The sequence below is a fragment of the Neltuma alba genome, unplaced genomic scaffold, assembly GCF_004799145.2.
Source record: "Neltuma alba isolate B1F8T4 unplaced genomic scaffold, ASM479914v2 tig00011574_pilon, whole genome shotgun sequence".
Lineage (NCBI taxonomy): Eukaryota > Viridiplantae > Streptophyta > Magnoliopsida > Fabales > Fabaceae > Neltuma > Neltuma alba.
In genome coordinates this window covers 408,011-427,670 of record NW_021636228.1, presented here as the reverse complement: position 1 = coordinate 427,670, position 19,660 = coordinate 408,011, and the positions used below count along the sequence as shown (strand labels likewise).

General features: G+C 35.3%; 1 pseudogene; it reads left to right on the top strand.

Moving 5' to 3' along the window:
• The first annotated feature begins 161 nt into the window (after positions 1-161).
• On the top strand, positions 162-18,975 carry LOC114715093 (cellulose synthase A catalytic subunit 8 [UDP-forming]-like; annotated as a pseudogene).
• Positions 18,976-19,660: the final 685 nt, after the last annotated feature.

The window sequence follows — 19,660 nt, the reverse complement described above, 5'->3', positions numbered from 1 at the left end:
GTAAGAGCATAATTGAGCTTACAACCCACAGAGATCCTCACAGACCCTATCCTATTCAAACCCAAGAGTGAAGTTTATATCGTGGGCTAGCCTGCTCAATATGGTGAAGGCCCAGTAGAGCCCACGCTTCGAGGCTGAATATTTGATCGGACTCGCCGGTGAGCGGCGGGGGCCGTGTATGCATGATCATACCGTGGCGCCGACAGTTGTGAAGTGTCGGGATTGAGGGGAGAGATGTCCACGGAGAAGACTAAACCGAGACGACTGAGGGGTCACAAGGACACTGCTACATGCTGTATCGCTTCAGGCTCCCGACCAGATGTCGTCGTCACTTCAGGCGATGTACTTTCTCTCTTAACTTACCCTTAACTTTATCTTCCATTTACTCTAATTCCAGGAGTCTTAGAATGGGTATATATTTTATTCTGGGATGTTTTGAAATATTTTGTTTCTATGGGCAAGCTAAAACGGGAAAAACTCGTTACTGGTTCCTTGATGTTCGATATCAAGTTTATTGTATGAAGCTTTGCGTGATTTAATATTTTTGATGTCTCTTTTGTCACTTATTGAGGCTAGCTAAATACAGGATTTTGTGGGAGTTAAATGCTTAGCTTTGTTATTATGAGAATCTTTATGTGGTTTACATTTGACTGTCCGTAATAAATTAAAGCCAAGCTACTTGCCGCCTTTATATTCTTTTTGTGTATTGAACAAAATGCTGCTTCTAATATGCTATCTGTCGCATATCCTGAGGATTGCTTTGCTGCTCTATATATGAATTGTAGTATTTTCTTTCTTTCTTTTTTTTTTTTTTTAAATTATACTTGTTTCTCATATAACAGGATGGTCGACTTTGCTGGTTTGATATGCGATGCAGAGAAGCCCAGCTGGTTATGGATGTCAGCGAGGAACCCATTTCATCCATATGTTTCAGGCCAGGTGAATCTCTTTGATCTGTTTGTGCATCCATCAAGCCTTTTTAGTTTGAGAAACCATGATTCTGAATTTATCCCTGGAAAGCATGTTTATTGATCTTCAGTTGAGTGAATAGTGCTAGCAAAAACTAGTTATGCTGATCTTAGCCTGTACTGCTATAGATTATTCCTTATCAGTGGCAAGAAAGATCATCTTACGTCTTAGGTACACCATGTCACATTGGCTGATGTGGTGTTATGGAACAATAATAAGTGAATAACAAACATGACAGAATGGGTAGAGGGTAGTTATAAGAATGTGAGACAGTTAGAAGTCTTATGGCCTGTAAATAGATGTAAACTCATTTGTAATACCCTGACTATGAATGATATGGATTAGTTTGTTTGCTCTGTTTTTCTCACGTAGCTTCTCTATTTCTCTCATCTTTCCTCTTTATTTTGCTGTTTCCCTCCCTCAGATCCTCTCTTCCCTGTTTCTCTCTCTCTTCCTCTCTCGTTCTTATTCCAATATCATAACATATAGTTACTATAATTTTCAAATCTTGCAAAATCGATTACTTAATTGACTCAGCACCTAATTCAAAAGGGGAAAATTCTAATACAACTAACCATAGTCATATTCTAATATTCATGTTGCATGTGGTTACATTTAATGAAAATTGCTGTGAAGCTCTCTCAAATTTTCAATCTGTTAGCGCTAAAGTCAACAATCAATTTGGTACTGTTATATTTTATGTGGTGATTACGCATGTGGATATTTTTCTGCCTCATTCCAAACCGTGCTATCTTCACATAGCATTCTTCATGATTCTTCATGCACTCCTACTGCTCAACAAAATGGAGTGAATGAGAAGAAATATCGGAATCTTATTAAGACTGCTCACAATCATCTTGTGCATTGTAAGAGGGAGAATCATCTTACGTATTCACCCAAACACTTCAACAAACACAATCCCATGGCTTTTGCATTGGTATTGTCATTTGGTGCAGTGTGGTGCAACCAACATGGACAAAAATGAAAGTTGCTTCTTTTGAGGATTTTTTAGATCCTATTTGCACAGTCTAGCCCCAGTGGTTCAATCACTTTGTTATTTCTTACAGATTTTGCACAAGTTAGGTTCTTCTTCTCTTCTCCCTCATCATTATTCATTAATTATAACTTAGAAGAACATGCTGAACAAAGAGCTCACTATGCCATGTTCTATCAACCACTACACATCTAAATGGTATCACACAAAGGTGTTAGTTCAGTTTTGGTATGATTTTTGCGGGGTGTATCATATATAAGTCCATGCAGTGTATTAAGTTTTTGATGGATTGTTGACACATGGTAATATTTCTTAGATCTTATGAAAACGCCTTTTGCTCATGTTAGGGAATGAAGATATCATTTATGTCTCCTCAGGAAAGGAAGTCAAGTGTTTTGATGTGAATCTGGTAACTACTTCATGGGAATTGCATCATCTTTGAGTTTCTGCAATTCTAATTCTATTTTCCATATAGAAAATGTGTGCAAAATTTTTGGATTATCATGGACTTTTTCCTTTCTTGAATTCCGTTCATATTTCAAGGTTTTCTTACTTAAATGGTCTACTTATCATGTAATTATGCATATATTTTTTGAAGGCCACCTCATGGAAGCCTTTGCAGAGCTATAATTACAATAAAGAGGATATAAATCAGGTAGATGTTAAATGTTATTGCTTGTATTTCAGTTTGGTGTTATGACAATGTCCTGCATTTACCGGATTAGTTGAATTTTGTCCTGTTTATGGGTATACTAGAAAGTGGTTCACACACATCTGTCTGTGCATTTGCCAGATTATTTGACATTAACTTGTATACTTTTTTTCTGGCCCAAAAAAAAAAAAAAACTTGTATACATTTTTTAGCTCTATACGCTTTTTGTAAACTAAAGAAAAATATTTCAACTGGTGTAAAGGTTTTTCCTGAAGCTATTGGGACAAAGAGTGAAGACGTTAAACTGTGAACATCTTTCCTTTATTGATGTTGCAGATGAAAACAAGGTTCAAGTTCTATCAATTTAGTACTTATCAGTAATTGTAATAATAATGGCTTGAATTTCAGGGATAATACCTGTAAGAAGACTTTTCTTCTGCTTTTCTTGGCTTTCTAATAATTTGTTTTCTTTTCGCAAGTAAATTTAAGAACGTTAAGCTTTTAGCTTTAAGAGATTGTCTCGTTATCAATTTGTTTGGAAGAAACTTATCTGTCTTCGTAGTTCCACATATAATAAATATTGGAATTTACAACCATTCTCTTTCTGATTTTTTATTTTCTTATTAGTGTCTGTGTTAGTTCATTTCCTAACATTTTGTTGATGTTATCATTTGTCCCTTTGACAGTCAATAAATTCTTTTACTTTTGTATTGATTTTGATATTTATGTTTATTCACTCTCAAGGAAATATCGTTGAAATTTATGCAATAATCTTGATGAATCATTATTGAGAATCCTGTTTCCTGACTTCATAGATGGGGTTTAGATAAATTTCTGAAAATTATGCACTGATCCATGCATCAATCTGTCAACAACCATCTCTTTGGATAAATTAAATCAGTTCACGAATGTTTGTTTTTGGGGAAGTTCTTGAAATAAAAGCATTTTTACATTTACAAAATCGGCAAATTGTTCTCACCAAATGTGTAGTCTTTGACTTGAACTCTAAACAATGGCTGATTTTTTTTTTTTTGGTAAAAATAATTGTTTGAAGGACCTAAGCATGACAGTGTGACTTCAATGATTCAGTAGTCTACTATTTTTCTATGGTATTTCAACTTTTCATACTTAATTGCTTGTTCAATACCAGAGCTTTATTTTGTGTCAGTCTATAATACTAATTTCTGTCTACTTACCAACTTTTCCCATCTTTCTAATTGAATAATTTTTGTGTCTGCGCAGATTGTATGCAACTCAAAGTCTTCCTTTCTTGCTGCTGCAGATGATAGCGGTGAAGTGAAAGTATCTAATTTTTATTCATCTTTTTCCTTTTCTTTTGGTTTTCAAGAAATATCCTTTTCACTTATCATTCTTGCTTTGAATTAAATATGGAAGAGTTACAATTTTGGAATTTATGGCAAAAAAAAAAAAAAAAGGAAAAAAAGTATCCCGTTTGGGGACAATTAGATATCCAAGTGGATATGGTGTTTCATTAACCACCATAAATCTAGCAATGCATTCTGCAAATCTCATTGACTACATGGCTTCATCGTTGTGCCATCAGATATGGAAACAAAAATGGGCATAACATAAGTGAAGTATCTGGAGTATTTGTTTCAAGGCTTTTCAATACAAATATAATATGAGGAAGAATTTCTAGAATCAATCTTATACTGTTGAACTGTAAAAGTTCTTAGCGCGTCATGTTTTTATTACAGAGTACATGATATCAGATATTTAATTTAAATTGAGTTCTGTACAGCAAACTATTTGATTATGTGGTATGTGATGCCAAAACAGTGACTCAACTGAAGAATATTAATTTGATTTCTTAATTAGCTGTAGTATATTACTTATGCACGCAGCCTTTCGTCCCTTGTTTAGCGTAAACACTCTCTCTTCTGATAGTAATTATATCTGAAGAAAGTTTCGATCTAGTCAATATCTTGTTTTTGAGTAATTGAGTTCGGGGAGTTTTCTCTGATCTCCATTAGTTGTGACTTTAAATCAGAGCTGAATTGCTCGCTTGCTTTTAAATTTATGGAAAGCTGAGTTGCACCGTGTTTCACGTTTTAACTGTTACTTGATATCTCTTGGGCAGATAATTGATATTCACCAACAATGCTTGTATAAAACACTGCGATCTGGCCATACAAGCGTATCCTTTTTTTTTACTTGCTTGTACAATACAACCTTGTCCTTTTCCGTTGCTTCCCTAGATGGAACTAAGCATGAACATGGGGGGAAAAAAATGCTTTCGCTAGTGTAGTCTTTCGCTGCCATTTTTTGGGTGACATTGAATAGGGTCAAAGCAAGTGCTAGAGGTTGGATCAGCGTTTACTCTTTGAAATCTTTGATAATCACAACTGATATGCTAGGGTTCAATCTAAACTGAATAGAAACTAAATGTAAGTAGGAAACAAGTATTAAATCACATTACTGGCTTTAACCCAATTTTTAAAGGTCGAACATGTTCTGTGGGCCATTGATTCATTTGCACCTCTTCTCTTTTGTTCCCATTTTTTAATTTTCTTTAATTTCAACACTTGCTTTTATTTTCATCTTTTATTTTCATTTTAATTTTTTTAACATTTTATAATGTTACCTTGACCGTTTGCTGCTAGATTTGCAGCAGTGTGCAATTTCTTCCTTGGAGATCTTGGGAAGGTTTCTATAATCCTATTTATATATGTTTGTTTACAACCAAATCTTATACATGCCGCATGGTGCACTTTATCAATTGTCATCGTGGATGAAGTTAACTAATTATAGCGGGTCTGTCCATTATGCCATCATGCTTTCAGTTACTGGTTAAATATCTATTCCAGTTTTTGACCCGCGCAAAAATCTATTCGAGTTGAAAATGGCCCTTGAAGTTCGTATCAAACACTATGTTAAGCTCTTCTCTTTTATAGTTGCACATAGACCATTGCAAAAATGTGTCATTCTCATAGCCTAAGTACAATCTACCCAACCCGACCCCCTCAGGCCTAGATCCATTGACTAACTCCTCTAATCCATTAACTAACTAACTAACTCTAACCAGCTCTCTCTCCCTTGTTACTGATATATCATAATGCTTTTGACCTGATTCCTTTTTTTTTGGGTGCTTCTTTAGTTATCAGTGGAGGTCTTGATTCTAAGCTTCTAATGTGGGACTTCTCCAAAGGGCGCTCATGCGAAGTTATGGATTTTGGTAACTTCTTTCTCTGTAAATAGGCCTGCACAGATATACTATTGCATGCCTTTAGGAAAAGGAAAGTTTAAATTATTGTTTTGGTCCTTAACGTTTCCCTCAATGTTTAGTTTGGTTGTTGAAGTTTAAAAATTTCATTAGGTCTTTATATCTCCATTTTTAGTTTGGCCGGTTATTGCTATTTTGACAATTCAAAAAAGTGTGATTGAAGGAAACTCATACAAGTCACTTGTATAATTAGCATCATATATCAACTGAGTTGATTTAATTTTATTATTCACTTGTATCCTTTCTTCTTCAACTCATGCATATTATGAGGGGTATGACGGCATGTGGTGGCTGCAGTAGCAAAATGTAGAGCGGACCACTGATGAAAGCTTCAGGGCATATAGACTAAATTAAACATATCGTAACAAGAGCCAGCTGCACTATTAACAAATTATGAACAATACAGCTCATTCCCTAGGTTTCGGGCAACACACTATATAGTTTTAAGGTATAAGCGAGTGGATTATATATTTTTAAATTATACGGATCAATTTGAAGAACGATAGGGACTAAACAATAATTTTAACTAAAGTTATGATGCAAGTGGGTAAATAAAAGAGAGGTAAAATAGATAACTGACTTTGCAATTGTGCCTTTTCTTTACTGCAGGTTTGCCCGACGTAACAAGTTCTAGCAGCCTTGGCCAGTGTTTAAATCCTGCTTTCGTTCATGCAGTGGCTGTTCCAGAGGTTGACATGCTCGATAAACTAGACAAGGTATGTGCTGTTGCAAGGGGTGATGGTTCTGTAAGTGTGACAAGTATTGAATCAGGCCTCGCAGCTCCAAAATCAAAAGGCTCCTTGAAACCCGGAAAGGATCTCAGTCAAAATCAAAAGATGGCAGTTCAACTACAAGTGTGGATGATCAACGTGGAAAGATGCTGCATCTGGATTCCTCAATGGGTGGCCATTCGGCAGCTGTTTCTTGCGTGTAAGCAAATCACTGATGTGACTGGTAATAAAGACTGATTCATTGTGCTAACAACTAGAAAATTCAGGGCCTTTTCTTTATTTGGAGAGAAAGGGAAGTACATAATATCAGGTGGAAACGACTGCTCGGTGAAGTTATGGAACTGTTCTAGTTATTTTCATGCTGGATCAAGCAGCAGCAATAGCGATTTCCTATATCTGAACATCATTCTGCCTGAAAAAGTGAGTTTTTTTATGCCACCTCTGGTCCTTAATATAAGATTTAGATAATTAAATTGCGGATATTAAGGTTGTGACACATATATTTTGATTTTCCTAAGCTACCCCTCTTAATCATATACATTGGAGCTAACTCTTGATTGGGAACCCCCTTAATATGTGCAATTAATATGGTTACTTTGGACAAAAAATTATAAATTTTTAGGGCAAAGTAAATCAGGGTCTTATATTTAAGATCAAAGCAAACTCCCTACCTCTTATATTTAAGACCGGAGGTAGTATTTTCATTGGAATTTCTTGGAAACTGTTTTCTTATTCCTCCTTGTGGCTATTATGCACTTATTTTATTTATATTTGGCAGGTCAATTGGCTGTGCACCCGACCAGCTGAAACGAACAACCTTATTGTGTGCGACACATCAAAAGTAGTAAAGGTTTACTCTGTAACATAGCTAAATCCAGGATGATCATGGTTCTCCGAATCTCGGGAAGAAATAAAACTTTGTTGTGACAGTTTGTGACGATGTTGTACTTATTCTGAGGATAGCTTGGTGCTTCCTAACCTGGAGTTAACATTGCGAGTGCGGCTTAAATTATAGGGATTTTAGTTGGCCTATTTTTAGCTTACTGCTTAAGGGTTCTCTAGCTGTGTCAATGATGTATAGGAGATTATCAGTGATTGGTGGTTGTCTTGTTTGTACAGGATATGATAGATGACAATGATGAATTTTTCAGCTTTTATATTTATTTTGCATTACCTTGTGTACCAATGACTGAAGATATCCTCACGTTGAGGATTATTAAGTGCTGTATTATGGTTCTTTGCTCCCATAATTTGGTTATATTTTTTATTTGTTTCTTTTAGATTTTTTTTCAAAATTATATTTACGACATTGTGGTGGAAATTTTTTTAATTAACATGCTGATGCGGCCAAACTGTGCTATTTTGATATTTTGAAAATGTACGATTGAAGTAAAAAATTTGGTGCGTGAGGATGGCATGGTTTTGGGAAGCAAGTTTATTAAAACATGACCAATTTATAGAACCACATGGTGTTTGAAAGAACATGGCTGTTGTAAACAATAGGCGAAGTGGAGAAATATTAGAGAGAGATAATACAAAGACAAGCAATACAAACAATAGAACAAGAGGAAAAAAAATTAAAAAAAATTGGAAGCGTAGAATGAGAGAGAGCTCTATTATATAACTTCCGGTTTTTAATATAAGAGTTAGCAGAGGATTAAATTTGATTCTAAATATAAGACTTTCATTTATTTTATCTCCATTTTATTTATGCAAACCAACCCTATTGATTGCACATATTAAAAGAGTTTGTATCAAAGGATAGTTTTAATCCAAATAGCTTGAAAGGTTATTTTGGAAAAACCAACACATATTTTTAACAAATAATTAATTTAGTTATTTTTTTTAATCTATTCAAATTAGTTAAGTGAAATAGATTTTATATCAACGACGGGGCTAGTATTTTGATGCCTTGAGAGCTTTGTTAGGTGAACACAACGTGCTAAAATATGCCATCATGATGGACAATGGAGAAGGGGGGGTAAGCTGAAGCATACATTTTGGAGAGACCTCATGAAACAAGGAGGGAGAAATGTGCAAAGAGAAGTTCAACGAAGGTGGACATGAACGAATGAACGAGAGAGCAAGCCATTTTTCCCTGCCACAGTAAAATGAATCTGAAGTCGGCTCCGTAGATCAGCTCCACATATTGAGTTATTGAGTTTTATAGTATGATATGATGATGAAGTAGAATTTTTTTTTTTTGGATTTTGTAAAACAGTTAGCCCGTGAATATCGATCTTGCATGGATTTGTCAGCATAGATGAACCCCACCCAACTGAACCAGTTGCTTCACCTTCCCGCAAAATTCCCAACATTTCTGTCCCAAGTCCTTTTTCTTCCCTCCTCTTTGAATTATAGGACAAACACTAACATACATTTTTATAAATAGCATCCAGCTCACGACTTTTCACTTACCAGGAAGCTTACATGTCAGAATCTGTTGTTTTCTGCCAAAATAAGAAAGAAGAGAAATCACTATATTCCAGGAAAATAATATAATAAAAAAATTCCAATAATGAATTGGCAGGATGAATCTTATTAATTTTTGTTTTGAAATTTACTAGTCATTTGTTAAGGGACTTTTGGATAATTATATACTCGTCCGATTTTAAATATAAAACTCATTTTATAGTGTAAATATACTATTATACTGTAAAATAGGTTTTATATTTAACACGGGAGGAGTATTTCTTTGGTATCACACGCTAATTTTTCCTAAGAAAAACGCTGCTTGTGCTCACTCTACTGCTTCTCCTCTCTCCTCCCTTGTGATTGTGAGTGCGAGGTGGTGAGGTACGTAATGACTTCAACCTTTCAACCTCTGGAAAACAGCCTCCCACCACTACCACCACCCGACTCTTCACCCTTCACACTGATTATCTCATCATCTTCAATGGGCGTTTTCCACAATCATATAAACTCATTACAGATTTATTCCTCCAAGAAGCGACGAAAGCTCCGAGAGATCATCAGGTTCTCTGCGTGTTTGATCAGCTTAACCTAAAATACAATGGCGGAATCTGGTGGGGTTCCCCTCTGCAATACTTGTGGGGAACAAGTTGGGGTTGATGCCAACGGAGAGCTGTTCGTGGCTTGTCATCACTGTGAATTCCCAATTTGCAAGACTTGTTATGATTATGATGTCAATGAGGGGCGAAGTGAGTGTTTGAGGTGTGGCACTCCCTTTGAAGGTTGGTTCCATATTTCTCTGATCAAATTATTGTCTAGTTGCCAGTATGTTGTTCAATCATTTTTATTTATTTATGTTAAGAAAATGTATTTTATTTTTTCAGAAATGTTCTTATTTTATTTATGGAGAGAGGAAGAGTGGATTAGAGGGAGTGACATATTCCATGCTCATCACAATAATGAGTATGGAGTACTCATCGCAATTTGGACCATCCAAATCGATTTTAGATGGTTCAGATTGAATTTAAATTTATTATATATTTTAATTAAATTTTTTTAATATATATAAATTAAAATAAAATAATATATAATAACACATCTTTAAAAAATAAATTTATGATTAAAAAAATTGTATATTAAAAATTTTAAATCTGAACCTTCATATTAGATTTTGAATGGTTTACATTGTATTATAGTGATAAGCACATGGTATTCATTGTTGTGATGGGCATTGAATGAAGACTTGTGAAAGAGTGCGTAAAATAATTAAAGCAATGATATAATTAATATGTAATTAATAAGGGTAAAAATAAAAAAGTCGGCTAAATTTCAAATATTCTTTAATATATCCTATAAATAGGATCATAGCTATTCAAAAATTGTATCCTACATGTGGGATCGGAGGGACCATGTATGTGATTAATCATAACAATAAAATATAACCAAATTATTATTTTTTTGGGAAGTTCCCATTACAATTTGAGGGACGAAATTAAAATTTGGCTGAAATTCTTGAGTTTAATGTTGTAATTTAGTCTAATTATTTTTAGCTGAACAATCCATATTTCACTATGGATTTGGATCCCCTCTCTCAATGACACTTCAATTGTGATTTAATTATGTCGTTAAAGAGAATCAATCAAACACAGTAATAGACTAACCGTTAATCTGTTGATCAAAAGGAGAATAAATAAATAAATAAATAACCGTTCATCTATATTCGATATGTTGATATGTTGGTAGAAAGCAAGCTAGAATCTTTGACAATATTCCATTTTCGTACATTCATTATTTTACAGCAGTTAATACTGTTATGCTTTTTTTCCTTGGGGTTCAAGAAATGGTTGCTTTATTTTTTTCCAATGTATGTCTTCTTTCTTACATATTATCTAATTTTGTGAGATATCCTAATGTATGTCCTTTTTTTTTTCTTTGGAAAATCAGAAAAAATAACGGAAAACAATGATGCAGAGGCTTCTGTAAATCAATCCACAATTGCTGCTGAGTTCAGTAATCCTCAGGTATTGAACCCTAGTAGATCTACATCTTATAGGTGCAAGGTGCAAGAGCTAACTTGGCTTAAATTTGGTACAATAATTTTGTGGGAAAGCAGGAAATATTTGGGGCATGTTTGATTCTATCCTCTATTTTTATTTTAGAACAATTCTGCGGAGTAGTTTTTTAGAGCAGGTTTTGGATCTGTTTGAATCATTATCTTGAAAAGCACACTTAAAATGAACTGAAGGGTTGAAGAATAGTTTGCTTTATAAGCATGATTGTTGTTAATCAAAATTACTATGTTCTCTGCTTCTTTAATTTTGTAGAACAAGAAGTAACAAAATATCGAAAAGATGTTTTGATTTTTTTTTTTTTGTTTCAGGAACAAACTTTATTTTTGTTTCTACAGAAACATATCCAAAAGCACATTTTCAAATATGTTTTGCTATTAATTTTTTTTTGTTTTCCAGAATTAAAAAACTGTTTTCAAAATAGAAAACCAAACAGATTAATACTTCTTTGGGTTTTTAATACAAGACTTAATTAACTAATTTGAGCAAATTAAGTATATTAGTTAAATTAGTTAATATGATATATTTTTTAAAACAATTTGAGCATCTTTTTAATTCCCTTCCTTCCTCTCGTGCTTAATTGATATTGAGGGAACATCAATGAAGTTAATTTGAGAAAAATTTTGATAATTATATGAAATACGTCTTATATCTAATACTGATATTAACTCTTTCATTAGGTCCTATAATAAAGACAAGCGGTGTATTATTTGGTTGTTGAGATGTTTATGATTATGATTCAGCTTACAACCGGCTTACAACCTTACCTTGATATGTGCAGGATGCTGATGTTGGTCTACATGCTAGACATGTCAGTACAGTTTCCACTGTGGACAGTGGTAAAAGAGAGAGACTTCAGCCTCACTTTTCTTGGCACAATTTATTCTATGTATAATCACTCATCATCATGAAATTGTTTCTCTTGCAGAAGCAAATGGTGAATCTGGGAATCCAATCTGGAAAAACAGAGTAGAGAGCTGGAAGTCAAAGGACAAAAAGAACAAGAAAAAAAAGGAAAAGAAAGAGAAACCTAAGGCAGAAAATGAGGCCCCAGTGCCACCAGAGCAGCAGCATATGGAAGAAATACAGTAAGTTCAATGAGAATGAGACCACTTTTCTGAGGAGGATGATTTTGAATTTTATCATAGGATCATTGTTTTGGTACGGCCACCTAGGCGAAGCTTAAATGGTAAAATGAGAGATGTTGCGGAAGAAGTATTTGGTCAATACTTTCAACAAAATGGAGGAAATTATAGAGGAAAACTGAGTACCAAAAACAGCAGATGTGGTTTAGATTCTGAAATTTTTAGTCATTTGAGAATTCCAACATTTTTCTGAGCGACACTTTCTGATCTGATGTTATAGAGAAACATCAATGAACTGAAATCTCGTTATAAACATTTTGTCCTCCTAATGGGGTAAAGGAATAAATTTCAGACAGTTCTTCAGTGTTTCAACAGCCATACAAATGCAGATCAAATTAACTGTCCCATTAGAGGCGAGTTCAGGGAATAATGTATGATCTGTCTACCATTGATTATATTCAAACCCCTTTGAGGTATTCAAATGAAAAACCAGGCAAGGTGGGAATTTGCAGCAGTAATTTTCTGGTTTAGAGGGAAGTGGGTGTTGGAGAAAGCGGGAAAAAAGGACACATCCAAATTAATTATGGAGTTACGTAGTTGCTCACCCGCGTTCTCTCATAATGCATCAGTGTTTGTTCATTCGTTTAATAAGTTTCTTTGGCAGTTTCCAAAATCGCCTTGGCTGTCTTGCTTAAGGAAAGCTTTTGCTAACTCTGGTTGTAGTTGACTTCACCAGCCACAGGATGACTTGATTATTTTCTACATCTCAAATTCTGTAATTGGGATAATCGATCATTAATGGAGGCACATTGCCATAGTTGTAGTCTTACTTATCTTTCCCTTGAATTTTTCGTTATTGAATGAAAAGAAAGCCTAGTAATAACAGGGTTCTGATGCTAACAGATGATCCTATCAAATCTCAAAAGACAGGCTTACAAAATTCATTCTGTCCTAAAGGCACTAAAACCAAGGAACAAAAAACATAGGATAATGATGCTAACTAATTACTACCTAGAAAAGGGGGGAAAAACATGTGAAAACAAAAAATACAAGAATAGGCGTTTAAACATGCATTTTCCAACATTTATAAACCATACTTTTGTACAAAAAGTAAATATCATGCATTCGTGATTTTTGATTGCTTTGCTCTAACAGATTTAAATTATATATATATATATATTCTAATTAACATGCTGATTTACTTTGCAGGCCATCAGAGGGTGCTGAGCCACTTTCGACAATTATTCCAGTCCCAAGAACCAAAATCTTGCCATACAGAATTGTGATCATTATGCGATTGATAATCCTGGGGCTTTTCTTCCATTATAGAGTTACAAATCCTGTTGATAGTGCTTATCCTCTGTGGTTGACATCTGTCATCTGTGAGATTTGGTTTGCATATTCCTGGGTGTTAGATCAGTTCCCTAAATGGTGTCCCATCAATAGGGAAACCTACCTTGACAGGCTGTCCGCCAGGTAAAATGCACAATTGTCAAATTACAGCCCATATAATGCCTAGTGTTTTAAAGATAGTTTTCTTTAACTTCAAAATCATATTGCAGAAGAATTAGTATGCTTTGGCTTTTTCGCCCTTTGACCCCTGATTTGTTAACTTCATTGCAATAATCTTCTACTATCTCTATTAGACATTAATTCTAACTTAATTGAACATATCTACTCTGCAAATGCCTCCCTCCATTAAATCATGCAAAAGTCTCTTATGTCTTTTCTCTCTTTTTGTCCATAGTGCTACTGAAGGAAAATTGTTCTTCTGGTAAAGAGGCATGTGCAACTCGTATATGTTCATCTAATTATTTAACTTAATGTCATATTGATACTATTCTCAATTTTACAATGACATGGCAGGTTTGAAAGAGAAGGTGAACCAAATGAGCTTGCTGCTGTTGATTTCTTTGTCAGTACAGTCGATCCCTTGAAAGAGCCACCGTTGATCACTGCAAATACAGTTCTTTCTATTCTTGCTGTGGACTATCCTGTAGATAAAGTTTCCTGTTACGTGTCCGACGATGGTGCTGCAATGCTGACATTTGAATCTCTTGTAGAGACAGCTGATTTTGCAAGGAAATGGGTGCCATTTTGCAAGAAGTATTCAATTGAACCACGAGCTCCTGAGTTTTACTTCTCTCAGAAGATTGATTACTTGAGGGACAAAATTCAGCCTTCTTTCGTCAAAGAACGTAGAGCAATGAAAGTAAGCATCTAGATCTACGTGTCCTTACAACTTTCAAGTATCTTAGGGTCCCTGGGTGTTATGTGGAGGGATTTGAAGGAATCATAGATGACAATCAATATAAATATAAAATTTATAATAGATCAAGTCGTATTATTCACAAGAAGTGTGGCTTGTTCTCTAGATTCTATGAAATGTACTAGGAGCTAACCTATTGGTTTGGAATTTTGAAAATAATTATCAATATAATACATAATGGGTGGTTTCTCCTTCAAAGCCCCCCACCCAACCTCGGGGAAGTTAAGGGTAAGTTGAGCATTTAGCAAAACTCTACCTAGTGAGAAAAAACTTCTTGTTGATGTTGGCGTCTGAGAGTTGGGAGGAAAAAACAAGGAAGAAATCCATAGAAAATGTAAAGGGTGAGAAGGAAGGGAAAGGATGGTTAAATGACAGCCCTCCTCGTTGCAGAGGAAACTTATAATATAAAAGGAGAGAGAAGTATGGAGAATTTAGGAAGACTAGTGGAAAATTTTTTCATACTCTACCCTTCCTTTTTACTGGCTTCCAAACAAAGAAAATGTTTCAATGAAACCTTCCCTTCTCTTTCCCTCTGTTGTATCTCGTCCAAATGCATCACAAGAGCAGCTTTTCACAAATACATTTCATTTCTGTCACAGAGGGACTATGAAGAGTTCAAAGTACGGGTTAATGCTTTGGTATCAAAGGCTCAGAAAACACCAGAAGAAGGATGGACTATGCAAGATGGAACACCGTGGCCAGGAAATAAGACTAGAGATCATCCCGGCATGATTCAGGTACCTCTTTTACGAGAGATTCATAACAAAAAATCTAATTACCTAGATGATAGCATAGAAATTGGCAACATATTCTCCGATAACTTATTTGCAATATGACAAAAATTTCAATTGGCGGTCTTTCTTCTCCACCAATCTCCTTTGTGCTTTGTGTTTCTTGTTTTTTGGATAAAAATTTTATTTCTCCTTTTAAACCTTTAGATAAGCAAATTAGATTTGTGTCATTTGAATCGTTAAAAATCTCTTAGGTTCCCATTACGAAGTAAAAAGAACTATTTGAGCAATTCTGTCTAGATACCTTATCTTTCTGTTTCAGAATACAGATGATATGTGCATGCAACATCCTAATGTCTTTTCATTGGCTCCCTTGCTTTTCGCAAAACTGAATTTTCTAGAGAAATTTCCATTTCAGGTTTTCCTTGGACGCAGTGGTGCCTATGACATAGGAGGAAATGAGCTTCCCCGGCTGGTCTATGTTTCCAGAGAGAAAAGGCCAGGCTACCAACACCACAAGAAAGCTGGTGCTGAAAACGCATTGGTATGGACCAAATTGTAGTATCAATATTTCATATAAGTGCTTTAAGATTTTGTGATGCTTGACGTTTACTTCTTTTGATACAGGTGAGGGTATCTGCGGTTCTAACAAATGCTCCTTTCATTCTCAATCTTGACTGTGACCATTATGTTAACAATAGCAAGGCCGTTCGAGAAGCAATGTGTTTTTTGATGGATCCACAAGTTGGCAGAGATGTGTGCTATGTACAGTTTCCCCAGAGATTTGATGGGATTGATCGCAGTGATCGATATGCCAATCGCAATATAGTTTTCTTTGATGTAAGTATGAAGCAAAGTAAATACTCCCTCTGATCTCAAATATAGGTCACCGTTATCCATTTCACTAAGATTAAGAAAAATATCTAGCACAGTTGAGCTCATTAAATTTGTCACAGATTAATATTGTTTTCCAAAAAATGCCCCTCATTTAATGATTAAAATACTAATATTAACTTAGCGTCATCCCTTGAGTTGAACAGTTTAGGGTCATCCCTTGAGTTGAACAGTTTAGCGTCATCCCTTGAGTTGAACAGTTTCTTTCCCTTATTTTGAAATCTGAAATTAATAGCAGAATTGTTAGTGAGGGGTATTATTGGAACAAAATTTTGATGGATGGCTTAAAATTTGGACAGTCCCCGTTGGCAAAAGAAAACAATTTCGACAATTTCAATCTTGTTTCTCATGTCTTATAGTGATAAGAGGGAGTATAGAAGAGGCTTGGTCATCTCCACGTTCTTTTTCTGCTATAACAGAAGTCCCATTGTTTTTTTGGCCAAAAAAAAAGAAAGTCCCTTTCTTCCGGATTTTAGGTGAATTTAATCAAATTTTCTTGTTCATAATATGGCTTTGCACCTTATTCATTACAACAATGGACTAAAATAGAGATATATCACAATGTTATTTTAGTAGCCTTCAGCCACTTAATTATATGAATATATCAAGAGTTTCTAAAGAGTTTATTAATTTCACATTTTAGGTTAACATGAAAGGACTTGATGGGATTCAAGGACCAGTATACGTGGGAACTGGATGTGTTTTCAATAGGCAGGCTCTTTATGGCTATAGTCCCCCTTCCATGCCCAACTTACCAAGATCTTCTTCATCCTGCTGCTGCTGTCCCTCCAAGAAGTCCACCAAAGACGCCTCAGAGTTGTTTAGAGATGCAAAGCGGGAGGAACTCGATGCTGCCATTTTTAATCTCAAAGAGATTGACAGTAAGCTTAGTTAATTTGGTCAATCAGATTTAGTTAAGGATATCGCTGAATTTTTAATATCTTATATTCTCCTTTCCTTTCCATGCAGATTATGATGAGCATGAAAGATCAATGTTGATTTCGCAGAGGAGCTTTGAGAAAACATTCGGCTTGTCATCTGTTTTTATTGAATCTACTCTAATGGAGAACGGAGGGGTTCCTGAATCTGTCAATCCCTCAACACTGATCAAAGAGGCCATTCATGTGATTAGCTGTGGGTATGAAGAGAAGACTGAATGGGGAAAAGAGGTTAGGCTTAAAATACTCTTGGTCTTGTACAAAATGCAGTGCAGAAGCAAGCCTACCAGATATAGCAAGTTGGAGATATAGGATACTTAAGGACTAAACTTGGATAAAGTTTCTTAGGTGTTTGCTTTAAATTTTCTAATAAAAGCATAACATATGAAGGAATACTCTTAAAAGAACTAGTAATGTGATAACAGATACCTGGAAATTATATTGGAATTTGGAATTCTCTTGTTTCTTTAACTGATTATTTGACTTTTTTTTTGTTCAGATTGGCTGGATTTATGGTTCAGTCACTGAGGATATCTTGACGGGGTTCAAGATGCAATGTCGAGGCTGGAGATCAATTTACTGTGTGCCAACGAGGCCTGCATTTAAAGGGTCAGCACCCATCAATCTGTCTGATCGATTGCACCAAGTTTTGCGATGGGCACTTGGATCAGTTGAGATTTTCCTTAGTAGACACTGTCCCCTTTGGTATGGTTATGGAGGTGGCCGCCTTAGATGGTTGCAAAGACTGGCTTATATCAATACCATTGTCTACCCATTCACGTCCCTTCCTCTCATTGCTTATTGTTGTTTGCCAGCAATCTGCCTTCTCACTGGAAAGTTTATCATACCAACGGTAACTTCTGATCTTTATTCTTCCATCTAACATGAAAAGCTACTGAGATATATTTGTCCTTATTCATTCATTGGTCCCTTATAAGTATTTCAACCAAGTTCCATATTACATATAAGATACTCTCAGCTACGGAAGTAAAGAAAACAATGGATAGCTAATAAATATGGTCAGAAGTTGATGGAGAATTGGTGGTAATTGAGTAACATGGGATGCTCAAGGGGATTATTTAAGTAGGTTGGTTCTCTTGCCTCAACAATTAGTTTAGGGTAGGATTCCCCATTCTGCTTAAGCACCCATTAGAAGTTAATGTAGCATCCTTTGGACATGGTGCATAAATTGTGAACCAAATTAAGACACTACACCCAGATGTCCCAAATCTCTTACATCATATTTTATCTGATGCAGCTTTCCAACCTTGCGAGTGTCCTCTTTCTTGGGCTGTTCCTCTCCATCATAGTGACCAGTGTGCTTGAGCTGCGTTGGAGTGGGGTCGGTATCGAAGATTTGTGGCGTAATGAGCAATTTTGGGTGATTGGAGGTGTTTCAGCCCATCTTTTTGCTGTCTTCCAAGGATTTCTGAAGATGTTAGCTGGTGTGGATACCAACTTTACTGTCACTGCCAAGGCTGCTGATGACACTGAGTTTGGTGAATTATATATGATCAAGTGGACAACACTCTTAATCCCCCCAACAACCCTTATTGTGGTTAACATAGTTGGTGTTGTTGCTGGGTTTTCTGATGCACTTAATGGAGGATATGAATCCTGGGGTCCACTATTTGGGAAGGTGTTCTTTGCCTTTTGGGTCATTTTTCATCTCTACCCGTTCCTTAAAGGTCTCATGGGACGACAAAATAGGACTCCAACCATTGTCGTCCTTTGGTCAGTTCTTCTTGCCTCTGTCTTCTCTCTTATATGGGTCAAGATAAATCCATTTGTGAGCAAAGTGGACAGCACAACCATCTCTCAGGAGTGTATTGCTATAGACTGCTGAAGCCAATAAAAGGATTGTGCCAAATATTTGGACTGTTTTGATTATGAGTTCCAATTAAGTCATAGATATTACTTCTTTTTTGAACTGTTCTGTAGTTTGACAATAAGGTTGAAAATTTGTATATTTGTTTTCTTTTTTTAACATTGGAGAACATCCTGTGTCATCTTGTGAAAAAATCAAGTTTCAGTGTCTCTATGTAACAATGACTGTATTTCCAATTACATATTAAAATGATTGACATGCAGGACGTTGTTCTTTTTCTTAACTTGGAATCTAATTAAGAAATTAATGAGGGTACCTATTAAACTAAAATGGATTTTGTTCAGCTATATGAGTAAAGCTTACTTCTTTTTTTTCCCTCCAAATTTTCCATCATTTTTTAATTGTAATTACTAAGTAGCTTGTGCCCAGGAGTAAGATGGAAAATTAAAAGCATAGTCAGTGTGAGAGTGCTCTTGTGGTTTACTGTGACTCAACCCATAAACCCTTATAATCCACAAATAATTACCAATTAATTAAAGAATAAAAGCTACAAACGAATCTCAAGCATGGCTAAAACTGTAAAATAACAACTCTCAAAAACTCATGCAATATAGGAAAGGAATCAAACGGTGCCATACAAATTTCAAAACCAACTTTCTTTGATTAGTTCATTTCTTTTTAATGTGTAGTTCTTCATTATTACTTCATAACTTTCATGTTTTAATTTGGTGTCAATCTCTCATCTTCCCTCATAAAGGAATCCTCTAAAACAACAATTGTTGGAGGGTGCTGGAAGCTGCATACTTTTTTATGTTTTGAGTAATTATTTTGCCCAAAAAAAGAA